At 46.9% G+C, this 21,607-nt stretch overlaps 1 protein-coding gene across 4 annotated transcripts in view; it reads right to left on the bottom strand.

Moving 5' to 3' along the window:
* LDAH (lipid droplet associated hydrolase) overlaps positions 1–21,607 on the bottom strand; it is a 458,687-nt gene that overhangs the window by 29,610 nt on the left and 407,470 nt on the right. The gene's annotated exons all lie outside the window — the stretch shown is intronic.

The raw sequence follows: 21,607 nt of genomic DNA, 5'->3' as shown, positions 1-21,607 counted from the left end.
GGAGCCAAATGAGTCCATTCTTCCGCAGGTTCCTGTGGAACATGCAACCTTCTGGATAGGGCATCTGCATCCCTATTTCCGATTCCTGGCCGATACTTCAGGCTAAAATTGAAGCTAGAGAGGGCAGCCAACCATCGATGTCCTGTTGCATCCAGCTTGGCCGTAGTCAACAGATAGGTGAGGGGATTATTATCTGTCTTGACAATGAATTCAGCTCCGTACAGGTAGTCTTTCAATTTGTCAACCACTGCCCACTTCAAGGCCAAGAATTCAAGTTTGTGAGTAGGATAATTCCTTTCAGCAGGCAGTAGGCTTCTGCTCACATAGGCAACAGGTCGCAGATGACCCTCATGCTCCTGATAAAGTACCCCCCCCAGCCCATCTCGGCTGGCATCAACATGCAGTTCATATGGTTTTGTGGGGTCCGCATAGGCCAACACAGGGGCAGTGGTTAGGGTTTCCTTCAGCTGGACAAAGGCCCCTTCGCATTCCGGGGTCCACTGATCCTGGATGGATTCCTTAGCCTTCCGGGGGCCTATGGTGGACTTCGCCAGCTTTACCAACTCAGGGACATCATCTTCTTCATTCTTCAGGAGCTCATTTAGGGGTCGGGCAATCTGGGCGAACCCCTCCACAAACCTCCTGTAATAGGAGCAAAAGCCCAAGAATGACCGGAGTTCGGTCACATTTGTGGGTCTCGGCCAGGAAGCAACAGCATCCAGCTTGTCCGGGTCAGTGGCCACCCCTTCTTCAGACACGATATGGCCCAGGTAATGGACCGAGGACTGATAGAATTGGCACTTCTCAGGAGAAAGTTTCAGACCTTCTTCATGTAGCCTCTTCAAGACCTTTTCCAACCTCTCCTCATGTTCTTCTAAAGTTCTGCCAAACACGATAACATCATCCAAGTATACCAGTACCTCTATCAAATTCATATCTCCAACGGTCCTCTCCATCAGCCTTTGGAAGGTAGCAGGGGCCCCGGACAACCCCTGAGGCATGCGATTGAACTCAAAGAACCCCACAGGGGTGATGAAGGCTGTTTTCTCCCGATCTTCAGGGTGCATGGGGATCTGATAATACCCACTCTTTAAGTCCATCACACTGAACCACTTCGCCCCTGACAGACTCTGTAGGGCATCTTCGATTCGAGAAGTGGTATACTGGTCTGGGATGGTTCTTCTGTTCAGCGTTCGGTAGTCGATACAAAGCCTCAAAGATCCATTTTTCTTCCGGACTACCACTATCGGGGAAGCATACGGGCTCCTGGATTCTCGGATAATCCCGATCTTTTTGAGCTCTGCCAGCTGTTGACGTAGATCTTCTAAGTCACCTAAGGGGACTCGCCGGACTCTCTCCCTGAAAGGCTTGTCCTCACTCAGGCGGATCTTATGAGTGGCGCTCCTGGCACATCCCACGTCAAACTCGTCCTTAGAGAATATTTCCCTACATCGAGCAAGTTGTGCCTTGGCCCTCTTCACCCATTCCGGCGGGAGGGCAGCGTTTCCAGAGCAAAGCTCCTCTATAACCGCTTCACCCTGTTCCTTTTCTTTGAAATCAATGGGGGCAACTGGGGTAGCCGGGTTGACTTGGCCCAGGAGCACTCTGGCCGGTACCTTCACTGGTGTAATAGAGGTGTTTCTGACACTCACTAAAACCCTTCCACGGTTTTCCTGTAACACCTTCAAAGGGATCACCTCAGGGATCACTTCTATCCCTCTCTGTCTCTCCTTTTGACCTGATTCAAAGATAATGAAGGGACCCGGCTGTTGCCATGTGAGTTTAACAGAAGCCTTAAAACAGGCCACCTCTCCTGGCTGTAAGACCTTTTCTGCTCTATCCAGCTTCCAGAGTCGTCCAACTCCTTCTGCGGGGGTCTCTTGCTCCAACACTAATCGTTGGTAGGCCTGCCGTAGCATGGGATGGATCCTTGGCGCCTGAGCATCTTGTCCCTGGACCAGTTGTATCAGAAGGCGCCTTACCAGGTCAGTGTTTGTTCCTACGATGAGAGAGCTTTTGTTGGCCCCTGGTGGACGAGGACAGACCACCGCTAAGGTGTCGAAGGTTTCCGCTTCACCAGCCACTGATGGATCAAAGGTCAACTTGATTGGCAGATACCCGTCATAGGGAAAACTTTGGGTCCCAATACCCCATATCTCCAGATCTTCCAACTTCTGCAAAGGTAGATGGGTAAGATATTTATCATAGAAGTCTCTATACAAAAGAGTCACCTGGGCCCCTGTGTCAAGGAGGGCTCTTGTGTAAATTCCTTCCACCTGAACCGAGACCACTGGGGAGGGCCCGACCAAGTTAGTTGGGAATTCTCTTGATGTAGCCTGGTTGTCTGATTCAGTTCTCTGTACCCTGGCCCTCTTCTCCTTTTTCTTCCTTGATCTGGGCCCCCGCTGAACCCGGTGTGCATTGACTTTCCTTCCCTCAGTAACCCGGAGTCTAGAACTGGGGGTATTATATTTGGGTCTGACCCCCTGACTCAGTTTCCCTGATCCTGCACCACTTCTGGAGTCCCTTAAGACTGACGGACACCCGGTTGACTCCTTCACCGGTGTCCTCTGAAGTTTCCCGCTGGCTCGCGAGGTTTCGCGGCAGCATTTCCTGAGCTGGGACATACCCTTCTAACATGCCCAACTCCCCCGCAGTTGAAACAAGTTAACAATCTTGCAGGCCGTGGCTCTGGATCTGTGCTGAGACTAACAGGTTCATCTGGCCTCTCCGATATACTCCCCTTGGGTAGAGTGGATACCTGACCAGTCAGGATGGACACCATTTCTATCAACTGAGACACTTGGGTCTTTAGGAGTTCAACTTGAGAGTCACCCTCTTCCACACTTATCACTCCAACCCGGGCAGTTGAGTCAAACTGCCGACTTTTCTTCTTGTTGTCCAACATAACCTCTTCCTCTCTGACCATTCGAATCAGATCGGGGTATTCTAGAATGCCGCCATCTCGACGAGTTCGTAACAGTATGGCAATGGGATCTAAAGGTTGAGCCCCTTTCAGAACCTGTCGTGCACGAGTCTCATCTATTTTCCGGTGGTCTATTCCTTTCTTTAACAGAATCTGGTGGATAATCCTATCCAGACGTTTAATGAATTCGGACAACTTCTCCCCCTCTTCTTGATAACAGTGGTCCAACTGGTAGAGAAGTTCAGCCGCGTTCTCCGTCCGACCAAACACATCTTGCAGAATGTCCAAATAATCCTGTGCAGTGCAGTTCTTCTTGCTAAGCTTTAGATTACGTACAGCCTCTAATGCAGGTCCCCTTAAACTCTCTGTGATTCTCTGCTTCTTGTGCTGTTCTGGTACCTCCCATTCCTCCAAAGCCTGAGTGGCGGTATCTAACCACTCTTCGAACCCATCTTCTGCTGAAGGCACAGGCTGTTTCCCAGAGAATGTCCGGAGCTTCCTATATCCAGTCATCAAATAGCTCGAGGAGTCCCTACTACATTTTGCCACAATCTCCCCAAGAACAGCACACAGTTCTGAGCTAAAAGTCGACAAAGGTGATGACTCAGGATGCCCTTCTTGGACACCTTTTTCTTGGCTGGATACCCCAGGGGTGGTGGATGAGGGACCCGCAATAGGAACTCCTGGATGTATCAGGAAAAGTTCTGTTTGGTCAGTAGTTTTTACACTGTTTCCGTTGAAATAATCAGGGACCCCCTTCCTCCACTCACACAGTGCATACGTGTGTGGGACAGTGGTGTCAGTTTTCATGTCAATCACCCAAAATTTCCTGTCTGTGGATAGTGCCCTCAAAACAGGGAGGAGCTTTTCTTCAGTCCAGGCTTCTCCCTTGATTTCAACCACCAGGCCATTTTCCACTATGACATTCTCTTCCTTGCACCACTCAGCAGCAGCGACAGGATCCATTTCTGCGTGGGAGGGGATTCTATGGCTGAGAGGGTTGTATTGCAGGACTGTAGAAATCCCGGACGAGCCCCCACGTGTAGCACCACCCCCGCAGGAGCTGCTGATTATATTATTGGGTCTACACCCTGCCTAACAACCCAATCAAATTGGCTCGATCCCTCCTCAGGCACAACTGACCCAGAATAGGACTGGACTATCAAATAGATACACAGGTTGGAATACAATACTTCACTATGCAACAATACCTTGTTACCTTCTTGAATAGTAGTCCTTCTGGGTGACACAATGGAACAACGCACAAGATTGTAATTAACCAAACTTAGTTTACTATGTATCAAATTGAATAGGGGAGATACAATACAATACAATACAAGTCCATAAAAGGTTATTTAAAACAGCTTTAAAAAGGTAAAAGAATACCCCCACACTCCTCCTGCATTAAGGCTAGACACAGTACCAGGTAGGTGGGCCTATCTGAGTCCCTCCCCCAGAGTTCTCTTCTTTCTTGTTGATCTTCGCTAGCAAGGTTATTGAATAGAGCTCATTTGTAATCCAGATTAGGAATAAAGATCAAGAGAGAAAAAACAACGAGCTGTTAGTTGTCACCGCAGGGTGTCTGCGTAACTGAGCAATAACTTCTGCGAGAGAGATAAGCCTCTGGCGACTCCTTTACAGACCTTATTGTTTGTCTATGAGTCTCCTGAGAGAGTATGGTGATAAACCCCGGGGTTTTATCACCTCCTGCTGCGCTACCGCTATCTGTAGATAAAACTGTCTCTTCAGCAGATAAAGTCAGTTATTGGGCATGTGCCCTCTCACCAACAGAAGTTTCTCCTTCGCGCGCTTCCACTGCGGTCTCAGTCCTTTGGCTATATGCCAGCCGCGCGGGGTCCTTCTGGCGGATGACTTCCGGTCTCGGCAAACAGCAGTATGACCTCCAGGAATGTGCCTCGTGCTTGAGATGGGACGGTTCCACGTCGTCCCTCCAGGCTAAAAGGCTCTGGCCCAATATCCAGTGTCAGTCCTTCACTCTCGCTCGCTGGTTCCTCAGAGTCCAGCGCAGAAAGGCCCCCCCCCTTCGCGCGCTTCTCTCTTCCTTTAAATAACCTCCCCCATAGTGCCGTGCGGTGCAGCCGTGCACCCTCGATCTTGCAAAGCAGCCTGGGAGATGTAGTTTCTTCATCTTGTGAAAAGGAAGTCACAGCCCGGGAAATTCCATGCAGCTACCACTAGAGGGAGCCTAGTTCCTGGATCTTGCAAAGCAGCCTGGGAGATGTAGTTTCTTCATCTTGTGAAAAGGAAGTCACAGCCCGGGAAATTCCATGCAGCTACCACTAGAGGGAGCCTAGTTCCTTCCCACATATCAAACAGTGTCTTTAGGCATGTTTAACCCCGCTACACTTAGAATAAACTTTCAGCTGAGGTAGTGAACCAGTCAAAAGTAAGTGTCTTCAAACATGCTTGAGAAAAAAAAATCTATAATCAGACAAAAAAGTCAACGAAAAAAAAATACAAACAACCATGTATAACAAAACAAAAAAAAACAGGTAGACTCGATGGACTACTCGACCTTTTTTCTGCCATCAATTTTCTAGGTTTCTAACTGGATAACTTGAAATACGATCGCAAGTAAATACGAAGAACCAAGCAATCTTTCACTCACAAGTTTGATCGGAAACCATTATTCAGCTGACCGTGAAGTCAAAACTTTCCAATAAGTTGACAGCTTCAATACAATTTATTGAAAGATGGAATTGAAATAGAAAAAAAATGATGACAATTTAACCAGTTGCCGACCGCCCGCTGCAGATATACTGTGGCAAGCTGGCTTGGCTGCGCGAATTGCCGTACCTGTACGTTGGTCGTGGGCGGGGCTACGGGGGGCATGTGAAATGTAAACACAGGCACAGGATATGATGTAATCTCCTCACCTGAAGTCCTTTTCGGTTCCAGCGTGAAAGGAGAGAACATCTACTGTGAGTACACAAGCACTACACGGACACCAGTACACATAGGCACACATGTAACCCCCTGACCACCCCCTAATTAACCCTTACACTCCCTGTCACAGTGTACACTATATACAGTATACAGATAAAATTTACTGATCACTGCATTAGTGTCAAATGTGACTTCAGATAGTGTGAAAGGCAGTTAGTGGTAGTCCCAAATAGGTTTCAGGTCCCCACCATATATCCCCCCAAAAATGATTTAACCCCCTGATCACCCCCATTAACCCTTTCACTCCCTGTCACAGTGCACACTTATTTCAGTATACAGACAATTTACTGATCACTGTATTAGTATCACTTGTTACTTCAGTTAGTTTGTGAGGCAGTTAATGGTAGTTAGAGGCAGTCCCAGAAAGGTTTAGGGTACCCACCAAATATCCCCTAATAAAGATTTATTCCCCTGATCACCCCCAGTTAACCCCTACATTGCCCTGTAGCAGTGTCACAATTATAGTGTACAGATCTTTTTTCTGATCACTGTATTAGTGCCACAGGTGACATCAGTTAGTTAGCGTCAATTCAGGACATCACCAGATTGCCCGCCACATTTTTAGTAATACATTTTAACCCTTTGATTGTCAGTGACACACACACACACCTCCATTACTAGTATAGTGTCTGAACGGATCAATATCTTTGATTTGATCAGAACTATACTAGCGTCCCCAATAGTTTAGTATAGTGTTCCTAAAACGCAGCGTTAGCAGAATCAGCTCCGACACCTGCCAGCACCTGCGTTTAGCCCCTCCACCCCCCCCCCAAAGAAGTGCAGAGTCAGCAGATTACTGTCACTTCCAATACACAGCACACTAAACCGCAGCGTTAGCAGTGTCAGGCCTGATCTCTGCTAGCACTAGCAGTTCCATTTTCTGGTAGCAGTTCAAACAGTCCTTGACAACCAGGTGCTTTTTTACCTGCGAGACACACTAGGTACCTATAAATTTATTAGCCAAAATGTCCAAACAGAGGTACACTAGTGAAGAGGCCTACACGATGCTGAGCATGACAGATGAGAGCGATGGGGAAGCCTCACTGTCAGAATCAGGCTCAGAATTCGAACCTGTAGACAGCAGCGGCACCCTGACAGATAACTCTGACGATGGAGTTGTGGTCCCTGCTAAGGTCAGGCGTACCCGACCCTGTTCTTTTGTTGCTGAGGTGCAACAACCGCAGGGTTCTCATATGCAGCAGAGTGTCAGTACTAGTGCCGCTCAACCTTCTGGTGAACTGGCAAGCACTAGCGGCCTAGTACATCTTGGTCTTAGTCAAACCAGGAATGCAGTAACACTTCGTGATGTGGCGAGTCCCATAAGTGCAGTTCAAGCTGGAGCAGTGGCTAGCAGAAGTAGTGTCCCGTGGCCACCAATAATTCGAAGACAGGCCCGTAGAGCCTATAGTGTCCTTCCTGATGCACTTGCAAATACTGATTGGGATTCCAAGACTTCTGCAGCGCCCGTACTTTCCCCATTCACTGGCCAACCCGGAATTCAGGTTGAAACAGCCAGTTTTACTTCCCTTGATTTTTATGAGCTGTTTTTCACAGAAGATCTTAACTGATCTGATGAGGACCAAAGCAATTTATATGCCGATTAAGTCATCCCCGCAAATCCAAATTTGACCCTTGCCAGAGAATTTGCATGGAAACGTATCACGGTTTCCGAATTTAAAACTTTTCTGGGCCTATCCCTCCTCATGGGCATTACTAAAAAGAGTGACTTGTGGTCATATTGGTCCACTGACCCAATTCACCGTATGCCCGTGTTCTCTGCTGCCATGGCCAGGACTAGATACGAGTAAATCTTGCGGTTCATGCACTTCAGTGACAATGAACTCTGTCGTCCTATGGGTGACCCTGGATAGGACTGGCTCCACAAAATTTGGCCCCTCGTAAACCACTTCAACAAGAAGTTTGCAGCCTTATATACGCCCTAACAAGTTTTCTGCGTTGATGAGTCCCTGATTAAATTTTCTGGCTGCTTTGCTTTTAAACAGTTTTTCCCCAGCAAGCGTGCCAGATATGGGGCCAAGATGTATAAACTCTGTGACAGGGCAACAGGCTGTACATGTAGTTCTCACTTTACGAGGGAAAAGATAGCAATGTGGAGCCCCCCCAACTGCCCAGACTACATGGGGAGCAGTGGCAAGATTGTTTGGGACTTGGTGTCACCCTTATTCGGAAAGGGGTACCATTTATAGGTGGACAATTTCTATACAAGCGTGCCACTTTTTAGAAATCTTTTGGGTTTTGGAATTCACGCATGTGGCACGGTCCGACCTAATCGCCAGGGCTTACCCCAACGGCTTGTAGATTCCCGACTTAGACGGGGGGGGGGGGAGAGAGCCTGCTTGAAGTCTGATAAATTGCTTGCAGTGAAGTGGAGGGACACACGGAATGTTTTTATTCTGTCCTCCATTCGCGCAGATACAACAGTCCAAATTGCAACGGCAACTGGTGTTGTCAAGAAGCCCCTTTGTGTCCACGAATACAACCTTTACATGGGAGGGGTGAACTTCAACAACCAGATGATGGCGCCGTACTTCGTTGCACGTAAGTCCAGATGCTGGTACTAAAAAGTGTCTGTATAATTATTTCAAGAAATTAGATAGGCAGTCAAAGTAAAAGCTGCGTAAATTCCAGTATATACACCATAGTTTGTAGACGCTATAACTTTTGCGCAAACCAATATAAGCTTATTGAGATTTTTTTTATCAAAGACATGTAGCTAAATACATTTTGGCCTAAATGTATGACAAAAATTTAGTTTATTGGATATTTTTTATAAGAAAAATTAGAAAATTTCATTTTTTCTCAAAACTTTCTTTCTAGTTTATGTCGCAAAAAACATAAACCGCAGAGGTGATCAAATACCACCAAAATAAAGCTCTATTTGTGGGAAAAAAGGATTTGGGTACAGCACTGCATAATCGCGCAATTGTCAGTTGAAGTCATGCAGTGTCAAATTGCAAAAAATCATTAGATCATTAGGGGGTAAATCCTTCCGGTCCAGAAGTGGTTAAGTGAAAGCAAAATACTTTTTCCGATGCCTTTCAGGCTGTTTCAATCCCTGCAGTTGACCAAAACCACCATTTTATATAATCAATTGCTGGAATTAACCACTTTGCCACTGAGTACCGTAGTACTACTGCGGCAAAGTGGCTCGTTATCGTCTGACGACGTAGACCTACGTCGTCAGACACTCCCCCTTGTGGGCGGCGCTCGCGCCCCGCCGGAGGCTCGCTCCCACTGTATTCAGTCACAGCGGGAGTCGGGCCAGGGGAGGAGCGGCGGCGATCGCCGCTGCTCCGCCCTGATCGTCGGGGATCTAGTGTGGAGATCCGCCCGCCTGTGTAAATACAAGCAGGCGGTTCTCCCAAGTGACAGGGAGTGACAGATCGGAGTGTTCAGCATAGCTGAACACTCCGATCTGTCCCTGGCTCACACAGTCACCTCCCCCCCCACACGTCAGTAAGCACCAGGCATACATTAACCCCTCCCTCTCCAATAAAATTAACCCCTTCCCTGCCAGTGTCATTTTTACAGTAACAGTGCATATATATAGCACTGATTACTACAGTAATGTCACTGGTACCCCCAAAAGTGTTGAAAATGTCAGTCAAGGGTTTCGATCTGTCCGCCGCAATGTCGCAGTCCCGCAAAAAAAAAAATCACAGATCGCCGCCATTACGCGTTAAAAAAAAAACACCAAAAATGACAGAAATCTTTCCCTTTGTTAGTAAACGCAATAACTTTTGCGCAAACCAATCAAAATACGCTTATTGTGAATTTTTTTTACCAAACATAGGTAGCAGAAAACAAATTGGCCAAAAATTTAAAAAAATTTTGATTTTTTACATTTTTTGGGGGGGAATTTCATATAAAAAAATGTGAAAAATATTGTTGTTTTTTCAAAATTTACGCTATTTTTTTTGTTTATAGCGCAAAAAGTAAAAATCGCACAGGTGATCAAATACCACCAAAAGAAAGCTCTGTTTGTGGGAAAAAAAGGACGTAAATTTCGTTTGGGTATGGCATTGCACGACCGCGCAATTGTCAGTTAAAGTCGCACAGCGCCGAATCGCAAAAAGTGGCCCAGACGTAAGACAGCAAAATGCTCTAGTGGTAAAGTGGTTAAGCATTTGAAAGCTCTTCTAAATTGCCAGCTTTAGGCTAATTAAAATAAATACCATTATTTGCCCAATCCAATGGATATCTTTCAAAGCACATGAATATCTGTTCATTTATGCATAAAAATTATAAACCTGCCATTATCAAACTGATTATCCAACACAATCTCCTCCAGACCATGGCTAACAAGAGAAGTCCAATGCTCACAATTATGGACAGTGGAAGCACTGTGATGTCTTTATAAAACCTTCTCTCTTACAAGCATTGTTGAATGAAATAACACTTTCCGGGAAAACTGTTACATTTTACAACCTTGATCATTCACATTTTAAACGTGGATACAGTTTCTAAGTTCATCTGCTCCTTGCTGAGTAGGCAGTTGCAGTGTTATCGAGGGGTTCAAAAAATACTGGGTCCAAAGGAGGTGAAAGCAGCCTGCATAGGAAGCTGGTTAACGTGCACATTCTAGAGAAAAAAATTCATGTAAATAATTTAGAACAGACAAAACAAAGATTGCAACAGATGTTAGCAGAGATGCTGCCCATAATTTTTATGATACATTAGTCAGAACTTAGCAGCTGCTCACATGAAAATATGTTATTTTTAATGCATCTATCAATTTCAATACATCTGCGCTGGTGAGCTGGGGCATCTGCTAAAATAATAATAGAACAACAATAAATCCCTACAATTAGGAGCTATTAGAACTTTGTGATGAACTGTGCGGTGCCATTCCTTTTTTTCTGCTTAACTATTTTTTAGCTGTCTTATTGTTTACATATTTTTATAGGAATTTATATAATTCTATATGTGTTGTGTCTTCTGAGCAGCAGGAAACGCTTAAGTTGATGTGAAAGAAACCTAAAATAATCCAGTCTAAAGATCGTTGAATATTTTCTGTGAACTTTTTAAATGTAGAATTATGTATGTCTTAATATATACAATTATTACTTAAAGGGAAACTGTAATTTATGTATTTTTAAATTATTGGCTTTTGATATATTTTATGCACTACGCAGAATTATGCAGGCATGCATAATTATATGTCCCTAGCACCGTCATAGAATTTCGTACTACAGACATCTCCGATGGAAAACAAGTAATTTTTTAAACTAAAGCAAATATGAAACTAAAACAAATATGGCAAGAAAATAGCAACGTCATGCAGATAGTATTACTGGTGAGAAATGAATCAAAGGGCTCAGTACCCAAAAGGGGAAGTTCCACTTTAAGAACTCGTTCCCCGCTCCTCTTGCACAATTGGCACTTTTGAGGAGGAGCAGGGGGGGCGAGGAGGGGGGGGGAGATACTCAATTGTGACAGGTATCGGCGCTGGGAACGGTAGTTCTTCTTTCTCCCTCCCCCCTGCAGTGTTCTGGGACACTGACGGGTCCCAGAAGACTGCATCCACCAATACAGGGTGTGCAGTGGTGGGTGCCCGGCTGCTAAGCCAGGTGCCCATAGTGAAGATCCCAGCGCCGCCGAGGGAGGACGGAGAAAGAAGACAGGTGCAGTGAGCTCACCACTGGATCATGGGAGTGGCTGTTTTTTAAAAGTCAGCAGCTACACTTTTTGTAGCTGCTGACTTATTTTTTTTCATAGATGCCTGGAATTCCTCTTTAATACAGAAATCATCATCATCTTAGGAACATAAAGACTCCTACATCCGTGTTGCACATAACCAAAAGTCACCATAAAAACAAATAATACCCTAACCTGCCCAGCTCTACACATGCCCCAACTTATGTGAGCATAAGTTCCAAAATGTGTTTTGAAAGTAGAACATTGAGCAAACGCCAGCAAGGTGCCTGAGTTATAAGTAAACAAAGGAGAACCCACTAGGGTAAAATACTTAAAAGAAAAAAAAAACCCTTAATAGTCCACTAGGAGGGTGAAAATCCTCTGAAAAGCAGTGCATACAAAAGGACTCAGGCACCTTACTGCAAGTGATCGGCAGGGATGGCATGAATGTGACTACAGAGCAACACCAGTCCCATCAGTGGAACTATAATACAATAGTCCATAAACAATGGAACTTCTATCCTGTAAATGATCACTGAAACAGGCTAAGTCACTTAGCAAAATAACCGAACACAAGATAAGTGCAGTGTGTCCCTCTAGGGATTGAGTCAATTGTAGCAAATATGTGCCATGGGCAGCTTCCTCATTGCATGAAGGGAAGAGTTATAGGGCATATACCCACAAGGTACTCATGACTCAGGTAGGATTTAGCTGATTCAGTCACGCAGTGGCTGCCTCTTGTTCTTCAAAAAAGTGAACTCGATCTTCACCAACATAGCGAATTTAAAATGGCGAACGTGTAGGCACCTCTTGATTTACGTGAAGCGGTTGCATTATCGCTGAACTTCTGGAGAGAAGTATAAGGGGTATATTACCCTTTTCCCTGGACAAGCGACAGATAGCATTGCGGTCTTTATAATTAAGGAATTTTGCAATAATGATTTGTGAAAGATTTTCTTGCGGGCCGTTGTTTGGCTGGTATGCGATGTGCACGCTCCACAACAGATCATGTGTTGCTCCTCTAGAAATGTGGCAGGATTCGCACCCTCCGAGCCCTCTGAGAGACCTATGAAGCAAATGTTGTTTCGTCTCATACGATTCTCAAGATCATCTTGCCTCTGTAGTAACTGAGCAACATGGCGGCTCGTCTGGTGAGAGGAAGCCTGGAGATGAGGTAGGGCATCCTCCACGTTCTCAGACGGTATTCAGACACCGCCACTCGGCCCCACAGCTTGTGAAGATGTTTGCATTTCAGGGAGATGTCTATCTTCACTTCTTCTATCTCACTTGTATGTGTAGCCTGGCAAGTAGAGATCGCTTCCAGTACCTTGCTGTTGTCTGCAGCTGGCAGGTCCAATACAGAGGATGGGGATCCTTGTCCTGATGGGGGAATTTGTCCAGCTTTGCAGCTGCATCCAACATCTTACGAGGAGGTGACGTGACACTGCGAGACACAGGATCAATCTAGGTAGGTTTTCGGGCAGAAAGCTCAAAGGATTTACAGCAGTATCAAAGAAAGAAATGCACCGCCGACTGAGCTAGGCTCTAACACGTCTTACAGCATGCAGCTTCAGGCCACACCCCCCAAATCAAAGGGCTCAAAGTTGCAAGGTCAACTCTCTACTGGCAATGTCATCACACTGATTTATTCCAGCATTATTAACTGGAGTTACATTTTTCATGATCATATTTCCTATGGGCTCTTTCGAAATGGTGGCCAAGGGAAGTGGCTGAGACACGGTTTTACCACCCCTTTCCACACTGAAATTTTAACATTACAGCCTGACAGGGCGGTACACATGCCATGGCCACAATGCTTTTTGGAAATTTTACCTCATGCTGCAGAATCTAACAGGCAGTACTGCCCTGCAATGTAACTTTGTTGTTCAACAACGAAAAAAAAGGACATACAAAAAGAAAAAAAAAAAAGAAGATGGTGGGAGGAAGCAGTATCTCCTCCTAAATGCCTGCCAGCTGCTGCTATACTGCACTCTAAAAAGCGATAAACTGTGGTAAACAATATTGCCTGTCTGAAAGAGCCCTATTTGTAGGTACACCTTCTAGACCTGTGTGAACAGCAAATTTGCTAAAAGCTGACAATTAATCTGCTTATATTTTGCCTTTCCAGGTTCCTCCCTACTCTCCTCATAAACATGCTAAATAAATAATTAGCACCTTTCCATTTTCATTATATACTTTATTTTAGACCCAGTGACATCATCATTGGGTCTCAGTGCTGGTGGCTGGTGGGAGGGACTGACAGGGTCCTGTGCATAGCTTCCTGAAAACATCCTGCATAATTGCTTTTCTCAGAGCCCTAATGAAAGTAATGAGCTGGTTCTTGAGAGGTGGTAAGCTTATATCAAGATGCCATGATCTGTGGATGTCAGTCTGGAAGGGTTGGTGGTCCCAGACAAGCTGCATTTGCATGTAGCCTACCCTGAAAAAGCTGAAAGCCAATGAATGAAAAGTGGTGGGCCAGGGGCAGTATGACTACAGAGGAAAGGGTTAGATGATACTGGACATTGTCCAGCTAGGAAAAGATGCAAGTTTTATGTGACATGCTTCAGTACAGGACAAGACCCTATACAACTGTGCCAGACTAAAGGTAAGGCTCAAGTTCAGTTTAAAAGCAATCCTAAGTAGTCCTGTCGGAACCTCTGCCTCAGCTGAGATCACACGATGAGCTGCCATGAGATCTCAAAACAACATTTCCTGAAGGGCACACATTATACTTAAAACAACAACTTTTTTTTCTTTTTGGCAAATGTAAGGCAGGTTTACAACCATTCACTAGTTGTATTTTCATGTGTCTAATTGTGGAGATTTTTCTTCACTTCCTATTATGTAAAAACAAGACGTGAAAGGAAATATCTTCAAAGTGTGGGTAATCCACTGGTTGTCACCAAAACAACTCCCCCTGTTGGAATATTCCCCGATACTCCCGTTCTGGTGACAACTCAAAATATAGATTGTCATATAGAAGTGAGATGCAGCTACTTCCAGTTCCGGCGCCGAATGGAGAGGAGCTGAGAAGCCGCGGCTCCCGCCTCGCACCCCGCTAATTCAGCTTTCTATGCTGCACACCCCTCCGGTGCATCTAACCCTCACCTCCCGTGGATGGAGAGCCACACATGGACCGCTTCTTGGAGCGGCCCGCGCCGCGCACGATCCCTGCTCCCACGCCCGGGACAGAGGACACAGCACACGCTGCAGCCAATATGGCCGCCATACATGCTTCTGCTCTGCCACAGCCCTCTGCCTCCGCACAGCCGGACCAAGCCACAGCAACACCTACAGACATGACTGACCCTGCATCACCTGCCAGCATAGCACAGGCTGTGGTAGCCCTTATGACCCCCATGCTCACTGAGGCAGTTGACAGAGCTGTTCTTAAAGGGCTAGAACACCTGCACAAAGAATTACAATCCCAGGCTCAGAGGATTACCCATACTGAGGAGAGAATCTCTCATATTGAAGATGATGCTGATGCCACTGCTGCGACCTTAGCCAGAATGTCTGTGATCCAAAAGGAACTCCAGGCCAAAGTGGATGACCTGGAGAACCGATCTCGTCGCAACAATTTGCGCATTATTGGTATTCCGGAGTCCTATACCGCTTCCTCCCTGGCTACCATCTGCGCCACCACCATTCCAGAACAGCTGGGCTTGCGCACCCCTTGCATGGTTGAGAGGGCACATCGCATTGGTCAGCAAAGTGACTCGCGCACCAAACCGCGGCCAGTTATTGTCCGATACTTGAACTATGTGGATAAGCATGCGATACTTCAAAAATTTCGCAGAAATCGCAACCTAACTCTAGATGAACATCTCCTGCTTATTTTTGCCGACTATTCAGTAGACGTCATGCAGCAACGCAAGGCCTTCTCTACGATCTGCTCCTCTCTCCATGCACAGCAAATCAAGTTTACGCTCGCATACCCAGCTATCCTACATGTCCAGCTAGCCTCGGGTGAACGGGCTTCTTTCTCTTCCCCATCTGAAGCTGAACAGTACTTCAACGCGCCGCAACAAACAGACATGGATCAAGATAATGGCTCCGCGTCATCTGACTTCCCTCCTCTCGGGAGGCCTCCACACTCCTCTAAACAGCTATACAGCCCCCAGAAGCCGCCATTCAAGAGAGTTCGGGTTGGCAATTCCCGTGAACATAGACGCTGACTCACTGTCCTATACCACTGAAGTTATTTCAAATCCTCTGCCCATGATTACCTGAGATGCCTTTAGATTTACTATTGGACGGTTTGCTACTTATGCCATTGTTGACCTCTCCCTGAGATCGGGTTCTATCTTTAATATGCGGTTATATCAGTTTTAGGATCATCTGTTACTCGGGCCCCCTTTGCCTTCTTCTCTCCCTCCCTCACCCTCTCTCCTTCTTAGTCCCACCCCTCTGCCCTCTTCTCCCTCTCCATCCCCTCTACTGCCCTCTGTCACCCCCCTTCCCTCTGCCCCCTCCCATCCCTCCTTTCCCTCATCCGACAGAGGGGTATCCCCTCTGCTTACGGGGGATGCGCCTTTGGCGGTGGCTTCATAGGTGGTGACTCCATGAGGAAAAAAGTGAAGTTGCTAGATTTGTTTTACTGGAGGCTGTACCTCCATACTGGGGTTCTTACTGGTGTAGCACCACCCCCGCAGGAGCTGCTGATTATATTATTGGGTCTACACCCTGCCTAACAACTCGATCAAATTGGCTCGATCCCTCCTCAGGCACAACTGACCCAGAATAGGACTGGACTATCAAATGGATACGCAGATTGGAATACAATACTTCAATATGCAGCAATACCTTGTTACCTTCTTGAATGGTAGTCCTTCTGGGTGACACAATGGAACAACGCACAGGATTGTAATTAACCAAACTTAGTTTACTATATATCAAATTGAATGGGGAGATACAATACAATACAATACAAGTCCATAAAAGGTTATTTAAAACAGCTTTAAAAAGGTAAAAGAATACCCCCACACTCCTCCTGCATTAAGGCTAGACACAGTACCAGGTAGGTAGGCCTATCTGAGTCCCCCCCCCCCCAGAGTTCTCTTCTTTCTTGTTGATCTTCGCTAGCAAGGTTATTGAATAGAGCTCATTTGTAATCCAGATTAGGAATAAAGATCAAGAGAGAGAGAAACAACGAGCTGTTAGTAGTCACCGCAGGGTGTCTGCGTAACTGAGCAATAACTTCTGCGAGAGAGATAAACCTCTGGCGACTCCTTTACAGACCTTACTGTTTGTCTATGAGTCTCCTGAGAAAGTATGCTGATAAACCCCGGGGTTTTATCACCTCCTGTTGCGCTACCGCTATCTGTAGATAAAACTATCTCTTCGGCAGATAAAGTCAGTTATTGGGCATGTGCCCTCTCACCAACAGAAGTTTTCTCCTTCGCGCGCTTCCACTGCGGTCTCAGTCCTGTGGCTATATGCCAGCCGCGCGAGGTCCTTCTGGCGGATGACCTCCCGTCTCTGCAAACAGCAGTATGACCTCCAGGAATGTGCCTCGTGCTTAAGATGGGACGGTTCCACGTCGTCCCTCCAGGCTAAGAGGCTCTGGCCCGATATCCAGTGTCAGTCCTTCACTCTCGCTCGCTGGTTCCTCAGAGTCCAGCGCAGAAAGGCGCCCCCCTCGCGCGCTTCTCTCTTCCTTTAAATAACTTCCCCCATAGTGCCGTGCGGTGCAGCCGTGCACCCTGGATCTTGCAAAGCAGCCTGGGAGATGTAGTTTCTTCATCTTGTAAAAAGGAAGTCACAGCCCGGGAAATTCCATGCAGCTACCACTAGAGGGAGCCTAGTTCCTTCCCACATATCAAACAGTGTCTTTAGGCATGTTTAACCCCGCTACACACTCCCCCCACTTGAGAAACTTTGGTCCCCAAAGAGGTCAACAGTATGTACCCTAGTGCATAGGTTGGCATTATACAACAAAAACATTAACATTTTGCTGAAATAAGTAAATCTGAATATATCCAATTTTGTATTCTGATAGCAGTGCAACAGTAAAACGATAAAGTGCAATTAATAAACAAATAAGTGATTTCTACAGTGTTAATATAGTGCTGATTTCTAGTGCTTTTATATAGTGCTCCTTTAAAAAGCACTTGTGGATTTGCAATTTCTTAAACACTTACATCTTAAAGTTTGTGTTGTAAAAAAAAAACATCAAAAGGTGAGAAAGAAAAAAACCATATAGTGAGGTCAGAGCAACAAAATGTGCGCAAACATTAACTCACAAAGTAAACCAAATTGTGAACATCAAAAACTGTGCTTATTATAATGGCCAAACCCAATATCCTTATGTACAAACTTAAATGCAAACGTTTTCAACTTCAATACTTTGTTCTCATGATCTCTCACAGACCCCCCAAAACTTGGGTGGCTTGTACAGTTGTGCCTGGGGGTGAGCTAGGGTTGTCCCCCACCAAATCTACAGTGGAGGAACTAGGCTGGTCAGGAGATCTTTTGGAGGTAAAAACAGCTTCTTCCGAACATTCACCCAATTGATCATAGGTCAGTCTCTTAGGTGGGTGAATGACTCTCCTTTCCCTCTGTTCCCGCGGAGGCATGCTCTCAGAGGTACTAGGATCAGGCACTTCTGAGGATTCTTCAATGTTCACCTCCTCATGTTCCAACACAGAGGAACCTGATGGTTCAAGAGAGGTCAGTTCTTCTTCAGAGAAGGGTGCAACCTCCTCCTCAGGATCTTCATCCTCAGCTGCTTCTTCTGGAAGCATATGAAAGGGTATGAATTCAGGGGCTTCTGCCCGAAGGGCTCCTCTATCAGCCAAGTCAGATGAAGACAGGGAGGCAGGTGTGGGTTCTGGCAACTGAGATGACCACAACCAGTCGGGTACCTCCTCTTCATCTTCCAAATCTTCAGATGGAGAACTTCCCTCTCCCTCACCTGGGAGCGTCGTCTGAGATCTGGTAACTGGTCTGGACCGGCGAGAAGTCGAAGGGGCCTCTGACAAGTCTTCCACAGGGGGCATACGAACCGCTTCAGAGAGAGGCAGCAAATGGTTCCGATGCCAAGCCTTCAATGGACCCACACTTCCTTCAGGCCGAATTTGGTACACAGGAAGGTTTGGCAGTTGCTTGCAGATAACATAAGGTTGGGACTTCCAGCGGTCTGCCAACTTGTGTTTTCCCGGGACACCCAAGTTTCTCAACAAAACCCTGTCCCCTGGTTGCAGGTCATGGATCCGAACTTTTAGGTCGAAATTTTTTTTATTCCGCAGTCCACGTTGATCAGATGTGGCCTGAGCCTTGTCATAGGCAGCTTTCAGACTCTTCCGCAGTCGGTCCACATATCCTCTATGCGATGCTGAAGAGGTATGATCAGGCGAAATGCCAAAGGCCAAATCCACTGGCAACCGAGCCTCCCTTCCAAACATCAGCCGATAAGGGGAATATCCAGTAGCATCACTGACAGTGCTGTTGTAGGCATGCACAATGGCAGCTACGTGCTTGCCCCAATGCTGTTTCTTCTCTGAGCTCAAAGTCCCCAACATATCCAAAAGAGTCCTGTTAAATCGTTCAGGCTGGGCATCCCCCTGTGGATGGTAGGGAGTGGTTCTAGTCTTTTGAATGCCTAACATATCTAACAGTCTCTTGATCAGTCTGCTTTCAAAGTCCCTTCCCTGATCAGAATGGAGGCGTTGTGGTAACCCATAATGTACAAAGAACTTCTCTACAAGAACTTTGGCTACCGTTGAGGCCTTCTGATCCCTTGTTGGGAATGCTTGAGCATATCTGGTAAAATGGTCTGTTACCACAAGGACATTCCCCTGGCCACTCAGATCAGGCTCTAAGCAAAGGAAATCAATGCACACCAGCTCCATGGGTCCCTGACTTTGTAGATGGCCCATTGGGGCTGCTTGACGTGGCAGAGTCTTCCTCTGTATACACCGGACACAAGAATGACAGTATCCTTCAACTTCGGCCCTCATACAAGGCCAGTAGAACCTGTCCCTGACAAGCTGAAAGGTTCTTTCGGGCCCCAGATGGCCATGATTATCATGAAGAGCGGCCAGAACTCCCTCTCTGTATTTAGCTGGTAAGAACAGTTGCCACTTCTCCTCCAGATCTTCAGATGGACCTCTCCGGTAGGCCACTCCTTCTCTGATCTGTAACCGGGTCCACTCTCTATGTAACAGACGGGCCCCCTGAGGGGAGTCAGTTAGAAGCAACTCAGGGCTCTGGATCTCCAAGGCTTCCAAGAGAAGTTTTCCCAAAGGGTCTTCCAACTGCTCCTTCCGCAAGTCCCTTTTGGACAGCCGGGGCAAACCCTCCCCTTCAACCTGGGTCACCTGGCAGTAGCATTTGGGCACTCCGATAGCCGAAACCCCAATCTCTTCTGCTCTTGACCCTCCTCGGGATCGAAATTCAGTTCCCTGATATAAGGCACGCACCCCTTCTGGAGCCAAATGAGTCCATTCTTCCGCAGGTTCCTGTGGAGCATGCAACCTTCTGGACAGGGCATCTGCATCCCTATTTCCGATTCCTGGCCGATACTTCAGGCTAAAATTGAAGCTAGAGAGGGCAGCCAACCATCGGTGTCCTGTTGCATCCAGCTTGGCCGTAGTCAACAGATAGGTGAGGGGATTATTATCTGTCTTGACAATGAAGTCAGCTCCGTACAGGTAGTCTTTCAATTTGTCAACCACTGCCCACTTCAAGGCCAAGAATTCAAGTTTGTGGGTAGGATAATTCCTTTCAGCAGGCAGTAGGCTTCTGCTCACATAGGCAACAGGTCGCAGATGACCCTCATGCTCCTGATAAAGTACCCCCCCCCAGCCCATCTCGGCTGGCATCAACATGCAGTTCATATGGTTTTGTGGGGTCCGCATAGGCCAACACAGGGGCAGTGGTTAGGGTTTCCTTCAGCTGGACAAAGGCCCCTTCGCATTCCGGGGTCCACTGATCCTGGATGGATTCCTTAGCCTTCCGGGGGCCCATGGTGGACTTCGCCGGCTTTACCAACTCAGGGACATCATCTTCTTCATTCTTCAGGAGCTCATTTAGGGGTCGGGCAATCTGGGCGAACCCCTCCACAAACCTCCTGTAATAGGAGCAAAAGCCCAAGAATGACCGGAGTTCGGTCACATTTGTGGGTCTCGGCCAGGAAGCAACAGCATCCAGCTTGTCCGGGTCAGTGGCCACCCCTTCTTCAGACACGATATGGCCCAGGTAATGGACCGAGGACTGATAGAATTGGCACTTCTCAGGAGAAAGTTTCAGACCTTCTTCATGTAGCCTCTTCAAGACCTTTTCCAACCTCTCCTCATGTTCTTCCAAAGTTCTGCCAAACACGATAACATCATCCAAGTATACCAGTACCTCTATCAAATTCATATCTCCAACGGTCCTCTCCATCAGCCTTTGGAAGGTAGCAGGGGCCCCGGACAACCCCTGAGGCATGCGATTGAACTCAAAGAACCCCACAGGGGTGATGAAGGCTGTTTTCTCCCGGTCTTCAGGGTGCATGGGGATCTGATAATACCCACTCTTTAAGTCCATCACACTGAACCACTTCGCCCCTGACAGACTCTGTAGGGCATCTTCGATTCGAGGAGTGGTATACTGGTCTGGGATGGTTCTTCTGTTCAGCGTTCGGTAGTCAATACAAAGCCTCAGAGATCCATTTTTCTTCCGGACTACCACTATCGGGGAAGCATACGGGCTCCTGGATTCTCGGATAATCCCGATCTTTTTGAGCTCTGCCAGCTGTTGACGTAGATCTTCTAAGTCACCTAAGGGGACTCGCCGGACTCTCTCCCTGAAAGGCTTGTCCTCACTCAGGCGGATCTTATGAGTGGCACTCCTGGCACATCCCACATCAAACTCGTCCTTAGAGAATATTTCCCTCCATCGAGCAAGTTGTGCCTTGGCCCTCTTCACCCATTCCGGCGGGAGGGCAGCGTTTCCAGAGCAGAGCTCCTCTATAACCGCTTCACCCTGTTCCTTTTCTTTGAAATCAATGGGGGCAACTGGGGTAGCCGGGTTGACTTGGCCCAGGAGCACTCTGGCCGGTACCTTCAC

Source organism: Pelophylax lessonae, assembly GCF_965119305.1.
Source record: "Pelophylax lessonae genome assembly, chromosome: 3".
Taxonomy (NCBI): domain Eukaryota; kingdom Metazoa; phylum Chordata; class Amphibia; order Anura; family Ranidae; genus Pelophylax; species Pelophylax lessonae.
Note: the sequence above shows the minus strand (reverse complement) of the source record. Positions and strands in the feature narration are given on the sequence as shown.